The sequence below is a fragment of the Giraffa tippelskirchi genome, chromosome 5 (genome assembly GCF_054371585.1).
Source record: "Giraffa tippelskirchi isolate mGirTip1 chromosome 5, T2T-mGirTip1v1.2.pri, whole genome shotgun sequence".
NCBI classification, from domain to species: domain Eukaryota; kingdom Metazoa; phylum Chordata; class Mammalia; order Artiodactyla; family Giraffidae; genus Giraffa; species Giraffa tippelskirchi.
In genome coordinates this window covers 82649558-82668899 of record NC_137279.1, presented here as the reverse complement: position 1 = coordinate 82668899, position 19342 = coordinate 82649558, and the positions used below count along the sequence as shown (strand labels likewise).

Sequence of the window (19342 nt, the reverse complement as noted above, 5' to 3'; positions counted from 1 at the left end):
GGAGAGATGGACATGTAATTGCATTCTCATACAAAGTGCCAACTTCTTTAAAGCCTAGACAAAGGCACCCAGAGGGGAACCAAAGAGGTTTCCAAGAGGAGGCAGTCTCTTACAGGCTTAGTTGTGATTATGAGGGTGGAGCCCCCCCCACCATGGAATTAGTGCCCTTCTAAGAAGAGGAAGAGATATCAGAGATACAAGGAGGAGGCAGACACCTGCAATCCAGGAAGAGAGCTCTCACCGAGAAATGAATACTTGCGCCTTGATCTTGGACTTCCAAGCCTATGGAAGTTACAGCTGCTCATGAAGACTAATCCAAAAGGCATGGTGGTCTTGGAGAAGTGGTGGTGAGCACTGGATTACTGAAGCAGAGGTCGCCCAGGAAGTGTGAGGAGAAGGGGCTGGAGAGTAGCTGGGGGCCAGGCTGTAAAAGACCTAAAAGAGCAAGCCAAGGATATGGAGCTGCTCTTACAGACCTCCAGAACCAACAGACTTGGGTGGGAGATAATGTGAATTTATTTTTTATGAAGATACGTGCCAATGGAGGAAGAGACAGACTGAAGTTTAAAGACATAGGAGGAAGGGCCTAAGGAGTGGAGCAGGGAAAAGCCATTCACAATTTAGTGGGGAAACAGCTGGAACTCACAGTCGTTATCTTCCCCTCTTAAAGGGGAACTTGAGCCATTTAAAATAGGTTTCTGACTTTCTAAGGTCTACTTCTTAGTCTTTAACTCCTTGCTATTTTCAGCAGGGTAGAGGCAACAAAGTAAATATGATGGGTTCAAGAGCCAGGAACACATTTTCCCAATACTGCAGCCTGCATGGATCTCATAATCTCTAACATATACAACCCACATCTTGTGATTCCTGCAAATGGTTCCCATCTTGAATAAGGCCTTGGTGAGGATGAATGAGAAGAAATTCCCATGGGTGAGGGCTGTAACTTCATCATATGTCTTACTGTTGGAACCCATCATTAGTACTTTAAAAAATTTTTTTGTTGTTCAGTTGCTCTGTTGAGTCCAACTCTTTGTGTTTCCATGGACTGCAGCATGCCAGGCATCCTTGTCCTGCACTATCTCCTGGAGCTAGGTCAAACTCACATCCATTGAGTTGGTGATGCCATCCAACCTCAGTTATCCCCTTCTCCTTCTGCCTTCTATCCTTCCCAGCATCAGGGTCTTTTCCAATGAGTTGGCTCTTCACGTCAGGTGGCGAAAGTATTGGAGCTTCAGCTTCAGCATCAGTCTTTCCAATGAGCACTGACTTGATTTCCTTTAGAATTGACTGGTTTGATCTCCTTGCAGTCCAAAGGACTCTCAAGAGTCTTCTCCAACACCACAGTTAGAAAGCATCAATTCTTCAGCACTCAGCCTTTTTTATGGCCCAACTCACATCCATATAAGACTATAACCAAAGCTTTGACTACAGGTGGGGCTTCCCTTGTGGCTCAGCTGGTAAAGAATCTGCCTGAAATGCAGGAGACCTGGGTTCGATCCCTGGGTTGGGAAGATCCCCTGGAGAAGGGAAAGGCTACCCACTACAGTATTCTGGCCTAGAGAATTCCATGGACTGTATAGTCCGTGGGGTCGCAAAGTGTCAGACACGACTGAGGGACTTTCACTTTCATTTTGACTTATGGACCTTTGTTGGCAAAGTGATGTCTCCACTTCTTAATACACTATCTAGGTTTGTCATAGATTTTCTTTCAAGGGGCAAGCTTCTTTTGATTTTTATGGCTGTGGTCACCCTCAGCAGTGATTTTGGAGGCCTAGAAAATAAAATCTTTCACTGTTTCCATTGTTTCCCCATTTATATGCCATGAAGTCATGGGATTGTATGGCATGATCTTAGTTTTTTGAATGTTGAGCTTTAAGCTAGCCTTTTCACTCTCCTCTTTCACTTTTCATCAAGAGGCTCTTCAGTTCCTCTTCTCTTTCTGCCATAAGGGTGGTGTCATCTGCATATCTGAGGTTATTGCGATTTCTCCCAGCAATCTTGATTCCAGCTTGTGCTTCATCCAACCTGGCATTTCACATGACGTACTCTGCAGAGCAGTTAAATAAACATGGTGATAATATACAGCTTTGACACACTCCTTTCCCAGTGCTGAACCTGTCTGTTGTTCCATGTCCTTTTCTGTGGATTCTTGACCTACATACAGGTTTCTCAGAAGGCAAGTAAAATGGTCTGGTATTCCCATCTTGTGAAGAATTTTCCAGTTTGTTGTGATCCACACAGTCAAAGGCTTTGGCATAGCCAATGAAGCAGAAGTAGTTTTTCTGCAATTTTCTTGATTTTTCTAAGATCCAATGGATGTTGGCAATTTGATCTCTGGGTCCTCTGCCTTTTCTAAATTCAGCTTGTACATCTGGAAGTTCTTGGTTCATGTACTATTGAAGCCTAGCTTGGAGGATTTTGAGCATGGTCTTGATAGCATGTGAAATGAATGCAACTGTGTGGTGGTTTGAAAACTCTTTGGCATTGACCTTCTTTGTGATTGGAATGAAAACTGACCTTTTTCCAGTCCTGTGGCCACTGCTGAGTTTTTCAAATTTGCTGGCATATTGAGTGCAGCACTTTCACAGCATCATCTTTTAGGATTTGAAATAGCTCAGCTGGAATTCCATTACCTCCACTAGCTTTGTTCATAGTGATGATTCCTAAGGCCCATTTGACTTCACACTCCAGTATGTCTGGCTCTAGGTGAATGATTATATCATCATGATTATACAAGTCATTAATATCTTTTTTGTATAGGTCTTCTATGTATTCTTTCCACCTCTTCTTAATATCTTCTGCTTCTGTTAGGTCCATACCATTTCTGTCCTTTATTGTGCCCATCTTTGCATGAAATATTCCCTTAATATCTCTAATTTTCTTGAAGAGATCTCTAGTCTTTTCCATTCTATTGTTTTCCTCTATTTCTCTGCATTCAACATCCACATTAAAACTGCCTCTTCCACAGTCTTCCCAAAACACCTTTTTTTTAAAAATTTTACTAGAGTGTGGTTGATTTACAATGTTGTGTTGGTTTCAGGTGTACATCAAGGTAAATCTGCTATATATATATACATATTGGAATTGACATATACACACTACCATATATAAAATAGATAATTAATAAGGATCTACTGTATAGAACAGGGAACTCTACTCAATACTCCCTAATGGCCTATATGTGAAAATAATCTAAAAAATAGTGGCTATATGTATATGTATTAGTACTTTTTCATAGTTTGTATTTAACACATATGTGTTTGATAGAGTAAAGGAGTGAATGAATAAAAGCAAAATAATAACACATCAAACAAAGTTGATAACTTTGGCCAGAAAAAAAAAAAAAACTTGATGGAGAGTAACAGCCCCTTTTACTTCTCTGCAAACCGGGAGTTAGTGCAATGGCTGTGCTCAGATCTGGTCAGCTGCCACCAGGGCCTCCTGGCCTCTAAGTCCTTCTGGGGAGGAGAAGGCTTGGGGGATGAGAACAGGATTTTGGTTTGATCCTCTTTACAGAGACTAAGCTGAAGACAGCTGCATTGTTTAAGAACAAAGCCAGAAATCAGAATACATCCTTCTCACCAATAAGAAAGGACCTTCATGTGTCTCAGAAATGCCCAGGATGTGCACATTTTGATGAATAAGAAGAGAAGATGGTATGTGAGGGCTTCCCTGTCATATTCCCAACCTTACATTCAGGTCTTTCACCTTGATTTATGCATTTCGTTTTCACTTCTGATATATACTTGGGGAATCATGTTTGGGAGCTGATCTGCAGAAAAGGAACTCAATTTGATACAAAGAACAGCATGGCCAATTGCCCTAGTTTACCGGACTAAAAAGTCCCCCATCCTGGAAAGCCCCTCAGTCCCAGGCCAACCGGGACCGTGGGTTACCCTAAAGAGATATAATAAAATGCTACAAAAGACTGTGATTCAACATTTATGAATTTCATATCAGATAGATATGATTTTTACTGGGTGAAAATGAGGTGATGACTTTTCCTTTATGTAATTTTAGGGTGCCATACATGAGGCAACACATAATGCATGTTTCCTTCAATAAAGCCCAACATGTTGACCTGTGAAAGACAAAAGGCAGGAAACTAATAAAAATAATAACAACTAACATATCGGGCTTTATCATAGGCTGGACACTGTTCTAAAAGCTGTGTGTGTGTGTGTGGGTGTGGGTGTGCACGCGCGCTCACTAAAAGCTTTACATAAATAAAATCATTCAATCCTCACAACACCCTTATTGCAATCATCCACATTTTACAAATGAAAAAATGGAGACACAGGTCATATACAAAAGAAATGGAACTGGGATTTGAACCCAAGCAGCCTGGGTCCATAGTCCATGCTTTCAAGTATTTCTTACATATAATTACTCATATCTACTGAGCTCCTACCAAGTGCCGGTCATTGTCCTAAGTATGCTTTCCATAAAGTATCTCATTTAACCCTAACAATTGTCTGTCTGAATTTAGATAGGTTATTCACTTATTCATTTTTTCAACTAACATTTGTTGAGCTTATGCTTGTTTGAGAATTATAGTACTTTACAGGTGAGAACTTAGACCAAAGTAGCAACAGTGAATGTGGAAAATGGAAATGAAAAGCAGGATTCAAGAAAAAATTTTGCAGTAAAGATATAAGAACCTGTGATTGATTGGATATGGTGCATGTGGGAAAAGAAATAGTCAAGGATGACTCTGAGATGTTCTACCCAAGGAATAAGATGGATGGTAATCCACCATTCAAAAGCAAGACTACAGGATCTACTTTGAGGCGGAAGGTAATGAGTTCTTTCAGACCGTGTTAAGCTTCAGCTCCCAGGGAGCATACAAGGAGATGTGGCCAGAGAGCCCTGGAAACTTGTCTGGAGCTTAGTAGCAATGGTTGGGAGCTCACAGCCTAGACTTGGTGCTTAAGGTCACAGGTATAAATAAGATTATCCAGAACAGAGAACAAAACAAGTGATAGAATCCTAGGAAAAGTCAACATTTCAGGGGAAAGCAGAGGAGAGCCTGCCAAGGAGGCTGTGAAGACTTGAGGAGAAGTGGGAAAAGAACCAGGAAACAAGTGGTTGCCTGGAAACAAAAGGAGGGACAGGCAATGACCAGTAGAACCAGTGCTGCAGAGAGAACAAATAGGAAGAGGACTAAAGCAGATTATTAGGACCCGTTTGGTACCGAGAGTGTAGGTCAGAATGTGATCAGACAAGGGACATTGGATTCCAAGTCAGGACTGGAGTAAAATCAGCCTCAAATCTTAAGGTAACCCCTCTGCCCCTGAGGAGTTAAGAGACTCCAGCTGCCGAATCTGAAAATTAAAAAAGCAAGGTGATGGGCCAGGCATACAGGTCACTGCTATTTACACATTCACTTCCAGGTACTCTTTCAAGTCAGAAGCCTAGCTCTGAAGAGCCACAAAACCAAACACAAAGCAAGAGCAAACAACTTTTTTTAATCCTTTCTGTAGCATAAAAAAGAAAGAGTGAGAAATAGAAAGTTAATGCCTGAATGAAATTCCCTGTGCAGATTTACAACTGCCTGACCTCTGACCGCAGGCTGGAGAATGACTGAATCTTACAAAACATGAGCAAAATATGAGTGAAGAGAGGGATAAGCTTTCCAAGGGTTTCATTTCATTTCCAAACCCAGATAGCTCGCAACTGACCTTGAAACCATGGAAGTATTTTTCCCGTCAATATGAGAGAGAAAAGACGAAGTTGTAAAAGAGTTCTGAATGGGAACCATCACATTCATGGGAAGCAGCTCTGTTTTTAACACACCCTGGGGAGAAAACAGGGAAAGTTATGAGCTGAGTTAAGGAGAGATAAGTGAATGCAAATCTTACCCTCATTCAACTCTAGGCAATTCAACTCAGAAAGGAAACATGTTATCTGAAGTCAGATGTTTGACCCTTTTATGAGAGTTGCCCATTATTTATCTCTACACCCTTGAACTGGTATTGCCTGGGTATTTCTTAGGCTCTGAAACCAGGCTCCGTATCTAAGTCTGTGTGATCATCCAAGCATAACAAGGTCTCTCCCCTCTAGTCCACCACACTTCATTTTTCATGTAACAAAAGGATCAAGCAGAACATTCCAGAGGGGAGAGACATCGCCTGGGCCTCCCCCACTCTGTTTCTTTCAGGCTGATAAGCCCCTATCATAAATTTTGCCATGACTCGAGGTTTCAACCTGTTGCCATCAATATGCTTTTCTCTTGGCAAGACACCAGCTCAATCCCCTGAGATCCATCCATTATTTGCAGAGTCCTAGCAGCTTGCAAGGGGCAGGTGAAGGAATAAGAAAAACCCCTCCAGCTCAGGACAAATCATCCTCGGTTGCTGATTGCAGTCCTCAAGCTAACGTCTCCTGGCTGTGATCCTGTCTGGGTCTTAGCAGCAGGCCTGCCCTCGAGTGATGCGGTATTTTCCAGTCCTTCACTTTGCCCTCCCCCATCTTCGCGTCCCAACTGTTGTCAAAGCAACAGGCTAATTTACTGGGAAGTTCAATGAGAAGAGATGGTGAGGTGGGAGGGATGGGCTGGGAGAAAAATGCACTGAGTTAAGAAAAGCACTTATCCTCGCAGAAGGAACACGTGGAGGATGCTCAGCTGTCTCCCCAAGGGACATGCTCCCACTTGGGCTGTTGAACAAAGGACAGAGCTTTAAAATGCATTCTCTTTGGCCTCTAAAATTTCTCAGGCTTGGCACATGAGACAAAGAGAGGGGTGTTAGAATTTCAGGTTTGTCTCCACAATACTGGTTTGCACATTTCAGACTACGCTCCACATTCATCCAAAAATAAAAATTGGCTCCAAAGACCTTGACCCTACCTGGTATGGCTGTGTCCTCTCCTTCTATCCTCCCAACAAGGAACAAGAAAGAAAGCTGCCTGATCCCTGAGGCTGCTAAGACAGAGCAGAAACCTCGGTGCTCCTGAGCTTAATCCCAGCTTGTTCCAATTCCAGCCATTTTCCCCAAACAAATCACTGTTTTTCTGGTATGTCAGCAACTGCTTTTGCATGATGGAGTGGGTCAGCCATACTGATGAGCCAGCCTGGCTGTTGGGGCTGCCAGAAGAAAAAGCCCCAGTTGATCTGGTGTTTTTCATCTTATTGACAACAGTTTAATTCAGTCAAGCTGCATTTCATCTTGGGCAAGTTTCTGACTTTGGAAGAAGGGGAATCTCAGTTGCCCACCTCAACTGGAAACTGAGTCCCGAGGCTGTGTTGATGAGTGTGTCTGCAGTAACTTTGGGGGAAAGAATCCATTTCAATGATGTAACAGTCACCCCCAAATTTTTGAGGGGGTTAAGGACTTCCCTGGTGGCTCAGATGGTAAAGAATCTGCCTGTAATGCAGGAGACCCAGGTTCGAGCCCTGGATCAGGAAGATCCCCTGGAGAAGGGAATCGTAACCCTGCTCCAGTATTCTTGTCTGGAGAATTCCATGGACTGAGGAGCCTGGCAAGCTCAAGTCCATGGGCTGTAAAGTGTCAGACACAACTGAGCAACTAATAGCATCAAATAGCCATTTGGTTCTATCTGGACTCTTCCCCCACATGCATAATTTTAGAGAATCCTGTAAAGCTAAAATTTGTTTTTAAACATCTAAAGTTAATTTTAGATTATTTTGAGATTGTTGTGTGAGCTTCACAGTATTTCTGCGTTCCCCTAGACACTTGTAGTGTCTCCCAAAAACTAACTGAGGAATCAAATTCCTGCCGCCTGGGTCAGGGATGGATCTTACCAATGATAAGGAGGACAGCTAAGTCATCCATAACTCAGGTTTATCTCTAGGGCGACAGGTATGATACGTGTAGATGGGACCTTGAACATATCTTCTGTGCTACCGTATCCCAGCAACTCTGGCCTATAGCTGCTCCTCAGTGATGCCTGCACTAGAAAGATGCATGAGGTTTTTATGGAAAAAGAGGCAGGAGAGAGAAATCCCCCTATTTTTCCATGACAACTTGTCTCCTGACAATACGCTAACATTTATTTAACTTTTATTATATGCCATGTACTATTCTAAGTATCAACACTAATTTAAACCTTATAACAACTTTAAAAAGGTAGTGCTATAATTGTGTCCATTTTACATATGGGGAAACTAAAGCATAGAGAGATCAAGCAATTGGCCCAGAGATACACAACTATAGTAAGTGATAGTGTCAGGATTCTAGCAAAGGAAATCTGACTCCCGAGTTCATGCCCTTTACCTCTACAAACCTCTTTATACCTGAATATGAAGAGTCATCTAGAGGTCCTGTGGAAACACAGACTGCTGGGCCACACTCCCAGAGTTTCTGATTAAGTAGTTCTGTGTGGGGCCAGAGGACTTACATTTCTAGCACATTCCCAGATGAGAGTGATGGTATCAGACCACCCATTGAGAATCATGGGTCTTATGCTATTCAGCCTCTAGAGAAAACTCTTGATAGAACCTTCTCTTCTTCCCCACATACTCCTCCAATCTGAAAAAAATGCTCAATAAAAGCATCAGTTATACTGAGCAATCTCATGAGATCAATCAACCAGCTATGCTTTCGGGAAGCCACGACAATTCCTCAGCACTGACAGGCTTCCAGGAGCAGAATCACAGTTTTTTCACTGGAGCTTTTCTGGGCCATTGACTGGAAATGTAGCCTGTGGGAAATGACCAACCAGGCCTAGATCCTCTTCTTTTTCTCTATTTATACTTGCTCTTTTATTAATAACACATTTTTTTCCAAGCAAATGAGTATCATTAAATGAAAACTAAATTGCATCCATTTGTTAAAACTTCCTTTGTAGATGTTGGTAAAGTTATATCTCCCCAAGTTAATTTATAGGTGCATTCTGTTCACTTCAGGAATAAGTACAACACAGAATACACTCATGTAAGTGAGGAAAATCAAAACAAAGATGAAATAAAAACCGAGCAATTCTGTAAGATACAGAATTTTACTTATACTTTACTTTAATCTTACTCTGCAAGGTAAAAGAACCCTTTCCTTTTTAGGGTAAAGACCATACACAGAAATGTAAACAACTATGGCTGATTCATGTTGATGTAAGGCATAAACCAACACAATGCTGTAAAGCCATTATCCTCCAATTAAAAATAAATTTAAAAAAGAAATGTAAACCATAAGAAGAATGACAAAGAAGAAAACAAAACAGGCTCTGAGATGTATAGTTTCTGAGAAGTTCTTCAGCACACTGAGATCTAAAAGCTATTTCTATCATTAAAAAGGGATCTAGCAGTGCCTAAATTTTGCAATAAGGACTTCATGATCTGAGCCACAGTCAGCTCCAGGTCTTACTTTAGCTGACTGTATAGAGCTTCTCCAACTTTGGCTGCAAAGAATATAATCAATCTGCTTTTGGTATTGACTGTCTGGTGATGTCCATGTATAGAGTCATCCTTTGTATTGTTGGAAGAGGTTGTTTGCTATAACCATTGTGTTCTCTTGGCAAAACTGTTAGCCTTTTCCCTGCTTCACTTTGAACCCCAAGGCCAAACTTGCCTGATACTCCAGGTATCTCTTGACTTCTTACTTTTGTATTCCAGTCCCCTATGATGAAAAGAACATATTTTTTGGGTGTTAGTTCTAGAAGGTCTTGTAGTTCTTCATAGAACCATTCAGCTTCAGCTTCCTTGGCATTAGTGGTTGAGGCATAGACTTGGATTACTATGATATTGAATGGTTTGCCCTGGAAATGAGCTGAGATCATTCTCTTGTTTTTACAAAATTCAGACTTAAACTGAAGGTGGTAGGAAAAACCATCAGACCATTCATGTATGACCTAAATCAAATCCCTTATGAATATACAGTAGACGTGACAAATAGATTCAAGGGATTAGATCCGATAGAGTGCCTGAAGAACTTTGGACAGAGGTTTGTGACATTGTACAGGAGACAGTGATCAAAATTATACCTAAGAAAAAGAAATGCAAAAAGGCAAAATGGCTGCCTGAGGAGGCCTTACAAATAGCTGAGAAAAGAAGAGAAGAAAAAGGCAAAGGAGAAAAGGAAAGATATACCCATCTGAATGCAGAGTTCCGAAGAACAGCAAGGAGAGATAAGAAAGCTTTCCTAAGTGAACAGTGCAAAGAAATACAGGAAAACAATAGAATGGGAAACACTAGAGATTTCTTCAAGAAAATTAGAGATACCAAGGGAACATTTCATGCAAAGATAGGCACAATAAAGGAGAGAAACAGTATGGACCCAACAGAAGCAGAAGATATAAAGAAGAGGAGGCAAGAATACACACAAGAACCATACAAAAAAGATATTAATGACCTGGATAACCATGATGATATAATCATTCACCTAGAGCCAGACATACTGGAGTGTGAAGTCAAATGGGCCTTAGGAATCATCACTATGAACAAAGCTAGTAGAGGTGATGGAATTTCAGCTGAGCTATTTCAAATCCTAAAAGATGATGCTGTGAAAGTGCTGCACTCAATATGCCAGCAAATTTGGAAAACTCAGCAGTGGCCACAGGACTGGAAAAGGTCAGTTTTCATTCCAATCACAAAGAAGGTCAATGCCAAAGAGTTTTCAAACTACCACACAACTGTATCCATTTCACATGCTATCAAGACCATGCTCAAAATCCTCCAAGCTAGGCTTCAACAGTACATGAACTGAAAACTTCCAGATGTACAAGCTGAATTTAGAAAAGGCGGAGGAACCAGAGATCAAATTGCCAACATCCATTGGATCGTAGAAAAAGCAAGAAAATTGCAGAAAAATAACTACTTCTGCTTCATTGACTCTGCTAAAGTCTCTGACTGTGAGGATCACAACAAACTGGAAAATTCTTCAAGAGATGGAAATACCAGACCGTCTTACCTGCCTCTTGAGAAACCTGTATGCAGGTCAAGAAGCAACAGCTAGAACCAAACACAGAACAACAGACTGGTTCAAAATTGGGAAAGGAGTGTGTCAAGGTTGTATATTGTCACCCTGTTACTTTCACTTCTATGCAGAGTACATTATGCGAAATGCCAGGCTGGATAACTCACAGGCTGGAATCAAGATGGCAGAGGGAAATACCAATAACCTCAGATATGCAAATAACACCACCCTTATGGCAGAAAAAGAAGAGGCGCTAAAGAGCCTCTTGATGAAAGTGAAAGAGCAGAGTGAAAAAGCTGGCTTAAAAGTCAACATTCAAAAAACTAAGATCATGGCATCCTATCCCATCATTTCAAGGAAAAGAGATGGGAAAACAATAGAAACAGTGAGAGACTTTATTTTCTTGGGCTCCAAAATCACTGCAGACAGTGACTGCAGCCATGAAATTAAGAGACGCTTGCTCCTTGGAAGATAAGCTATTACAAACCTGGACATATTAAAAAGCAGAGACATCACTTTGCCATCAAAGGTCTCTATACTCAAAGCTATGGTTTTTCCAGTAGTCATGTAGGGATGTGAGAGCTGGACCATAAAGAAACCTGAGCCCTGAGGAATTAATACTTTCAAACTGGTGGTGCTGGAGAAGACTCTTGAGAGTCCCTTCAACTGCAAGGAAATCAAACCAGTCATTCCCAAAAGAAACCAACCTTCAATAGTCACTGAAAGGACTATGCTGAAGCTGAAGCTCCAATACTTTGGCCACCTGATGTGAAGAGGCAACTCATTGAAAAAGACTCTGATTCTGGGAAAGACAGAAGGCAGGAGGAGAAGGGGATGACAGAGGATGAGATGGTTGGATGGCATCACCAACTCAATGGACATGAGTTTGAGCAAACTCCAGGAGATGGTGACGGACAGGGAAGCCTGACGTGCTGCAGTCCATAGGATCGGAAAGAGTCAGACATGACTGAGTGACTGAACAACAGCATGATGTGGCCCATAATGTTCTCCATAACATCTCCACATTAAATATAAAATGTTTCCCAGAACATTTCTTGGAGGAGTCCTCAAAGGATACTTCAGGCTGCACTATTCTACAAAGTCTGGATGCTACAGGGTCTCACATGTTTAGGCAAATGTCTTGCCCACAGTAGATTTGCAATAAATACTTCAAGAGTGAAAACACTCTTAGCAGTTTACATCATCACTATCTATACTTTGAAATACACATTAAGAGACAGTACTACAACTGCAGTTCTTTCTAAATACCGTGTAATTCTGATTCTTTTGCCACTATCCAACGTGCTAAGTTGCATTTAATTTTCTAACACTTGAAGACATATTAGATAATTATGGTTAGAGTCATTGCACTTTGTCTTTTTAAAAAAAATAAAGTCTAGTTTTTCTTTAAAGATTTATGCTTACTCACATCAAATAATCTACTAACTAATCTTAGTCTGTAAACTCTCCATTCTGACATTTTTCAGTACCATTTGTAGCAGAATGAAAACCATTCAGACCAAGGGTCAAAAGACTGACACTCCAATCCTGTCCCCATAGCTCAGTGACAGTGTGGCCTTCCTTCCCTTAGTCTGTTTTCTCATTTGTTAAATGGGAGAAAAGAAAACTTACCACATAAATACTCTCATTTATTAAGAAAGGAATGAAAAACCCCTAAGGGACAAATGTTAGCTCTTATCATTATGAATTGAAATTACAAGAATGGTCCCACCTAATGGTCATTGACTTGTTTTCCTCCAGGGGGAGTGATGATTTCCTGCAGCGTGGAACAATGGGTGTGTGATCCCTACCATGGCCACTGGACTGTAGGGAGAGCCTCATCCCAAGGGGTAGTGAGAGGACAGCAGTGTTTCAGCACAGCTCAGCCAAGATTGCTCAGATCCAGAGAGTGAATCCAACAAACGTGTCTACATCAATCATTGGAGCACAGAGGCCTAGTGCATAGCAGAGCCAAGATATAAAGAAAAAGGGTTGGATGGAGAACAAGGGATATGTGAAGAAAAATAGAGAGCTGAAACGGGAAAACAGGAGACAATCTGAAAAGAATTGTGAAGGTGGAAAGCCAGTCTCTACAGCTGGACTTTAAAGATGTCACACATTCTATTTGCTGGGGGCAGCCAAATTTGTCTAAAAGGACAGGAGCCAATCACACAGATACTCTTCCCAGGTTTATCTTACAACAGTGTATGTGCTCAGTCACTCAGTGTCCAACTTTTGTAACCCCCATGGACTGCAGCACACCAGGTTCCTCTGTCAGGTAAGAATGCTAGAGTGGGTTGCCATTTCCTACTCCAGGGGATCTTCCTGACCCAGGGATTAAACTCACATCTCTGTGTCTCCTGCACTGGCAGGCAGATTCTTTACCACTGTGCTACCTGGGGAATCCCATTAGTGGCATATATTTGCAAGCCCAGCATGAAACAAGGAAGAACTAATTGACCAGCTCAGGTTTCAAACTTGGATTCACTAAGTTAGTCTCCTCACTGAGGCCCTCCATCTCAAGGTGAAGATGCCAGCATCTTGCAAGGTATTTATTACTAGTAATAGGTAATGTCCTATAGTTTGCAAGTGTCTTGCCTATTGATATGTGTGCTTTACCTATTTGTATAAACATAAATAAAACTGAGTTTCTCCATACAGTGACCCTTCTCTCACTCACTGGTATTCCAATATGTTTCTTGAATAAAAAGGGAGGATGGCAGAAGCAGCAGTATCTTTTATGACCTCCATCCAACAGCCAGTGGTCTGAGAATTGCCCATAAGAGTATAGGGTATGACCTTAGGGAACATTGTCGGAGGAAATACCTGGAAACTGTGGCTCAAGACAAGTGAGCTGAGTAGCTTCATGGAGATAAGAGCTGGCATGGGTAGTTGTTGAATGCCTGTATTGCAGAGGATCTGGAGAGAGTACCGAGACCCAAGGGCTGTATGCTCACAATGGCAAAGCATTGAATTAAGCTGATTATTAGATGGTCTTCCATAACCCTGGGCTAATGAACCATCTAGATGTTAATCATAAACTTTTCTCCCTAAAAGAGCTCAAATTCATAACTGGCTTCACTCATTTGGAATTTTTTTAATAACAGTAGTAGTTAGATGTTGATTCTAGAATAGAAATTTATTCAATCCAATTCTTTCTTTTTAAATGATTTATTTGCAATATATGCATTATTACCTTGTAGTATCCAGCCTCCAAGATAACTCACAGTGATCCCCACATCCTGATATTCACACTCTTGTGTAGCACTTTCCTATGTGGCATCAGGGTTGGTCGGTGTGGCCAATAAAATAAAACATAATTGATGTGTGACTTGCTATACAAGGTCATAAAAGACACTGCTGCTTCTGCCATACCCTCTTGGATCCTTGTTCTGAGAGAAGCTAGCTGCATGCTGGGAGGACACTCAAGCGGATCTCTAGAGAATCCCATAGGAAGAGGGATTAGGCATCAACTTTCTAGCCATGTGAGTGTGCCATCTTGAAAGCAGATTTTTGAGCCCCAGTCAAGCCTTCAGATGACTGCAGACTCAGCCGACATCTTGACTGCAATCTCACAAGAATTCCTGAGCCAGAACCACTCAGCTAATCCATTTGCAGAAACTGTGTAAAATAATACATATTTATTATTGTTTTAAGCCATGATGTTTGAAAATAATTTGCCATGTAGCAATAGACAACAAATATATAACTGATACGCTAATTACAAATTGTTTGTGTGTATTCAGTCTCCAAGTCATGTCCGACTTTTTGTGACCCCATAGACTGTGGCACGCCAGGCCTCCCTGCCCCTCACCATCTCCGAAAGTTTGCCCAAGTTCATGTCTATTGAATTGGTGATGCCATCTAACCATCTCATCCTCTGTCACTCTCTTCTCCTTTGGCCTTCAATCTTTGCTAGCATCAGGGTATTTTCCAATGAGTCGGCTCCAGCGCCTCACATCAGGTGGCCAAAGTGTTGTATCTACAGCATCAGTCCTTCCAATGAGTATTCAGGGTTGATTTCCTTTGGGATTGGCTGGTTTGATCTCCCTGCTGTCCAGGGGACTCTGAAAAGTCCTCTCCAGCATCTCAGTTCAAAAGCATCAATTCTTCAGTGCTCTGCCTTCTTTATGGTCCAGTTCTCACATTCATACATAACTACTGAAAAGACCATAGCCAGACTTTAGTTAGTAGTCTAGGTTTGTCATAGCTTTTCTGCCAAGAAGCAATCATTTTCTAATTTCATGGCTGCAGTCACTATCCGCAGTGATTTTAGAGCCCAAGAAGAGGAAATCTGTCACAGTTTCCCCTTCTATTTACCTTGAAGTAATGGGACTGGATGCCATAATCTTAGTTCTTTTAATATTGAGTTTAAGTCAGCTTTTTCACTCTCCTCTTTCACCCTCATCAACAGGCTCTTTAGTTCCTCTGTTTTCTACCATTAGAGTGGTATCATCTGCATATCTGAGGTTGTTGATATGTCTCCCAGCAATCTTGATTCCAACTTGTAACTCATACAGCCCAGCATTTCACATGATATGCCCTGCATATAAGTTAAATAGGATGACGATAAATAGCCTTGTCATACTTCTTTCTCAATTTTGAGCCAATCAGTTGTTCCATATAAGGTCCTAACTGTTGCTTCTTGACCAACATACAGGTTTCTCAGGAAACAGGTAAGGCGGTCTGGTATTTCCATCTCTTTAAGAGTTTTCTACAGTTTGTTATGATCCACACAGTCAAAGGCTTTAGCGTAGTCAGTGAAACAGAAATAGATGTTTTTCTGGAATTCTCTTGCTTTCTCTATGATCCAGCAAATGCTCGCAATTTGATCTTTGGTTCCCTTGCCTTTTCTAAACCCAGATTGACAATCAGGAAGTTCTCAGTTCACATACTGCTGAAGCCTCACTTGAAGGATTTTGAGCATAACCTTACTAGCATGGGAGATGAGTACAATTGTCCAGTAGTTTGAATATTCTTTAGTACTACCCTTCTTGGGAATTGGGATGAATATTGACCTTTCCCAGTCCTGTGGCCACTGCTGAGTTTTCCAAATTTACTGACATATTGAGTACAGCATTTTAATAGCATCATCTTTTAGGATTTTAAATAGCTTTGCTAGAATTCCATCATCTCCACTAGCTTTATTGGCAGCAGTGCTTCCTAAGGCCCATTTGACTTCACACTCCAGAATGTCTGGCTCTGGGTGAGTGGCTACACTAGCATGGTTATCCGGGTCATTAAGATCTTTATTTTACAGTTCTTCTGTGTATTCTTGCCATCTTTTCTTGCTCTCTTTTGCTTCTATTAGGTATTTACTGTTTCTGTCCTTTAATGTGCCCATTCATGCATGAAATGTTCCTTTGATATCTCCAATTTTCTTGAAGAGATCTTTCGTCTTTTCATGAAGAGGAATTTCAAATTACTTTTTATCATTCATTCAAAAATCTTTATTTTCCAAAACTTTAAAAAAATTTTGATAAAGACTTGTTGCTAATTCTCCCATAAGTAGCCCAAGTGAGTTTTATGTTTTATTGTACTTATGTGTTTCTGCTTCTTACTTTGACCAACTGATAACATTATTTATTTGGGATTAAAGTCTTGTCTCCATTGTGGCCCCTCATCTAGGGAGGAGGAATAATATATGCACACTACTCTATATAAAATGGGCTTCCTTGGTGGCTCAGTGGTAAAGAATTCACCTGCCAATGCAGGAATATGGGTTTGATCCCTGAGCCAGGAAGATCCCCTGGAGGAGGAAATGGCAAACCACTCCAGTATTCTTGCCTGGGAAATCTCATGGACAGAGGAGCCTGGAAGGCTACAGTCCGTGAGGTTGCAAAGAGTCAGACATGACTTAGTAACTAAAAAATCACAACATATATAAAATAGATAACCAACAAGGATCTGTTGTATAGCACAGGGAACTATACTTAATATTTTATAATAACCTATAAGGGAAACTAATCTGAAAAAAATAGATACACACAAAAAAAAGAAATAAGTCATCTAAAATCTGGTATATGTTTGTATAGATTTTATGATGATATCTAGGCTAACTTCTGCATGAACTAATAATTATTTGTGCTGATTTTAAAAGTCACAGAGTTTCATCAAAAGAAGTGATCTTATCAGAAGAGTTTATTTTCCTTCCACGAATTCAGCAAAAATTTTTATGGTACCAAGAGTGAATGGGTAGCATAGGTGATCTCTGAATATCTTTGCCACCTCTAAAATAAATCCAAAGGTTCAGAATTATTCATCCTGTTTAGCAAAAATCAGAAGATAGAAAACCTAAAACCCAAATAATTCTGTCTCATCACAGGAAAAGTGTGAACCAGAGCACTTTCAAGAGAAAAGTGTCCTGCTTAGGACAATGCATCATTCTGAAAGTTTACAGACTGCATTTCCTAGGGCTTCCTGATTTAGTTGAATGTGAACTTTCTGAGAACATCAGACACAGAAACATCTGGAAATCCAGAGAAAAAACATTACAAAATCAATATAAACTCTGCTTAGATTGTTGCCATCCTGAGTTATATGTTCCCCTTTAATTAGTGCAAATAATCAAAAGCCAGCAATATTTACAAAAGTCTTAGCTATGATTTATTTTCCTCAAGAAAGAATTACACCCACAAACTGCAAATTGGGAAATAAAAGAAATCTGACTCTAATCAAGACTATAGCCCAAAGGCCTCAGAAAAATAGGCCATCCAGAAGATAATTCCCAAATATTCTAACATGGTATTTTTCTCCAAATACATCTAATGTCCCATATTACCTGATGAGAATTTCTTCATTTTTCATTCTTATAACTCCAGGAAGTATTCCTGATTCCTTGACTGTGTGAAGGACACCTCCTCTGTGCACCCCCTCCATATAATAAACAGGCTCTATTTTTCTTTAAATAGTTTTAAGTCCCCACTGCCTAGCACAGAGCCTGGCACACAATAGAAACAAGTAATACATATTGACTAAAGTGTTCACTGGACCCATAATTTTCATCATTACATTTTGCTCTTCCTCATACTGTGTTTATTGTTGTTGTTTAGTCACCAAGTCATGTTCAATTTTTTGCGACCCCATGGACTGTAGCCCACCAGGCTCCTCTGTCCATGGGATTTCCCAGGCAAGAATACTGGAGTGGGTTGCCATTTCCTCCTCCAGGGGATCTTTCCAATCCAAGGATCAAACTTGCATTTCCTGCAATGGCAGGTGAATTCTTTACAACTAGGCCACCAGGGAAGCTCCATTTTGTTTATTAAACAGTAGTTTTTGATTTGTTTTCTCTACCCACTGCCCTTTATAACCCTTATTTTTAAACTCTATGTTTCACTAAGTTTCAATCAACTGAAGGCAAAAAATAGGACAAAAGTCTCCACATTGTCACTTAGACTATGAGAAAACTTATTGTTGTTGTTCAGTCGCTAAGTCATGTTTGACTCTTTGCAACCTCATAGACTATAGCATGCTAGGGTCCTCTGTCCTCCACTGCCTCCTGGAGTTTGCTCAAATTCATGTCCATTGAGTCAGTGATGCTATCTAACCATCTCCTCCTCTGCCACCCACTTCTTTTGACTTCAATCTTCCCCAGAATCAAGGTCTTTTCCGAGTTGGCTGTTTGCATCAGGTAGCCAAAGTATTGGAGTTTCAGCTTCAGCAACAGACCTTTCAATGGATATTCAGGGCTGATTTCCTTTAGGATTGACTGGCTTGATCTCCTTGCAGTCTAAGGGACTCTCAAGACTTTTCTCCAACATCACAATCTGAAAGCATCAGTTCTTCAGTATTCTTTATGGTCCAGCTCTCACATTCATACATGACTACTGGAAAAACCATAGCTTTGACAATATGGGCCTTTGTCAGCAAAGTGATATCTCTGCTTTTTAATACACTGTCTAGGTTTGTCATAGCTTTCCTTCCAAGGAGCAAGCATCTTCTTTTAATTTCATGGTTGCAATAACTACAGCCAAAAAAAAAAAAAAAAACCCTATCATGTAACTTTACTTCCACTAGGAAGGCTATAAGCAAAAAATAGAAATTAAGAAGTGTTGGTGAGGATGTTGACAAATGAGTACTCTCATGTATTACTAATGAGAATGAAAAATGGGTCAGCAACTATGGAAAACAATATTGTGATTCCTCAAAATAGTAAATATAAAGTACTGAATGACATAACAATTCCTGTTCTACTTACTCAAAAGCAGTGAGGATAAAAGCAGTTTTCAAATAAAAACTCACACAAATGCAGCACTATTCACAATAACCAAAAGGTGGAAACAATATAAATGTCCATTAACTAGTGAATGGATATACAAAATGTGGTATTTCCATATAATGGAATATTATTTGGCCATAAAGAGGACTGAAGTAGTGATATATACCACAGTGTGGGCAAACCTTAAAAACAGCATGCTAAGAGACAAAAGCCAGTCACAAAAGACCACATGTCATATAATTCCATTTGTATGAAA

At 40.5% G+C, this 19342-nt stretch overlaps 1 long non-coding RNA gene across 1 annotated transcript; it reads left to right on the top strand.

Annotated features, from left to right (window-relative positions):
- Positions 1 to 5093: 5093 nt before the first annotated feature.
- LOC145506519 (uncharacterized) lies at positions 5094 to 18857 on the top strand. Its single transcript, XR_014053993.1, has 3 exons — positions 5094 to 5278; positions 12630 to 16009; positions 18036 to 18857. It is a non-coding gene; the product is annotated as an uncharacterized LOC145506519 (long non-coding RNA).
- Positions 18858 to 19342: the final 485 nt, after the last annotated feature.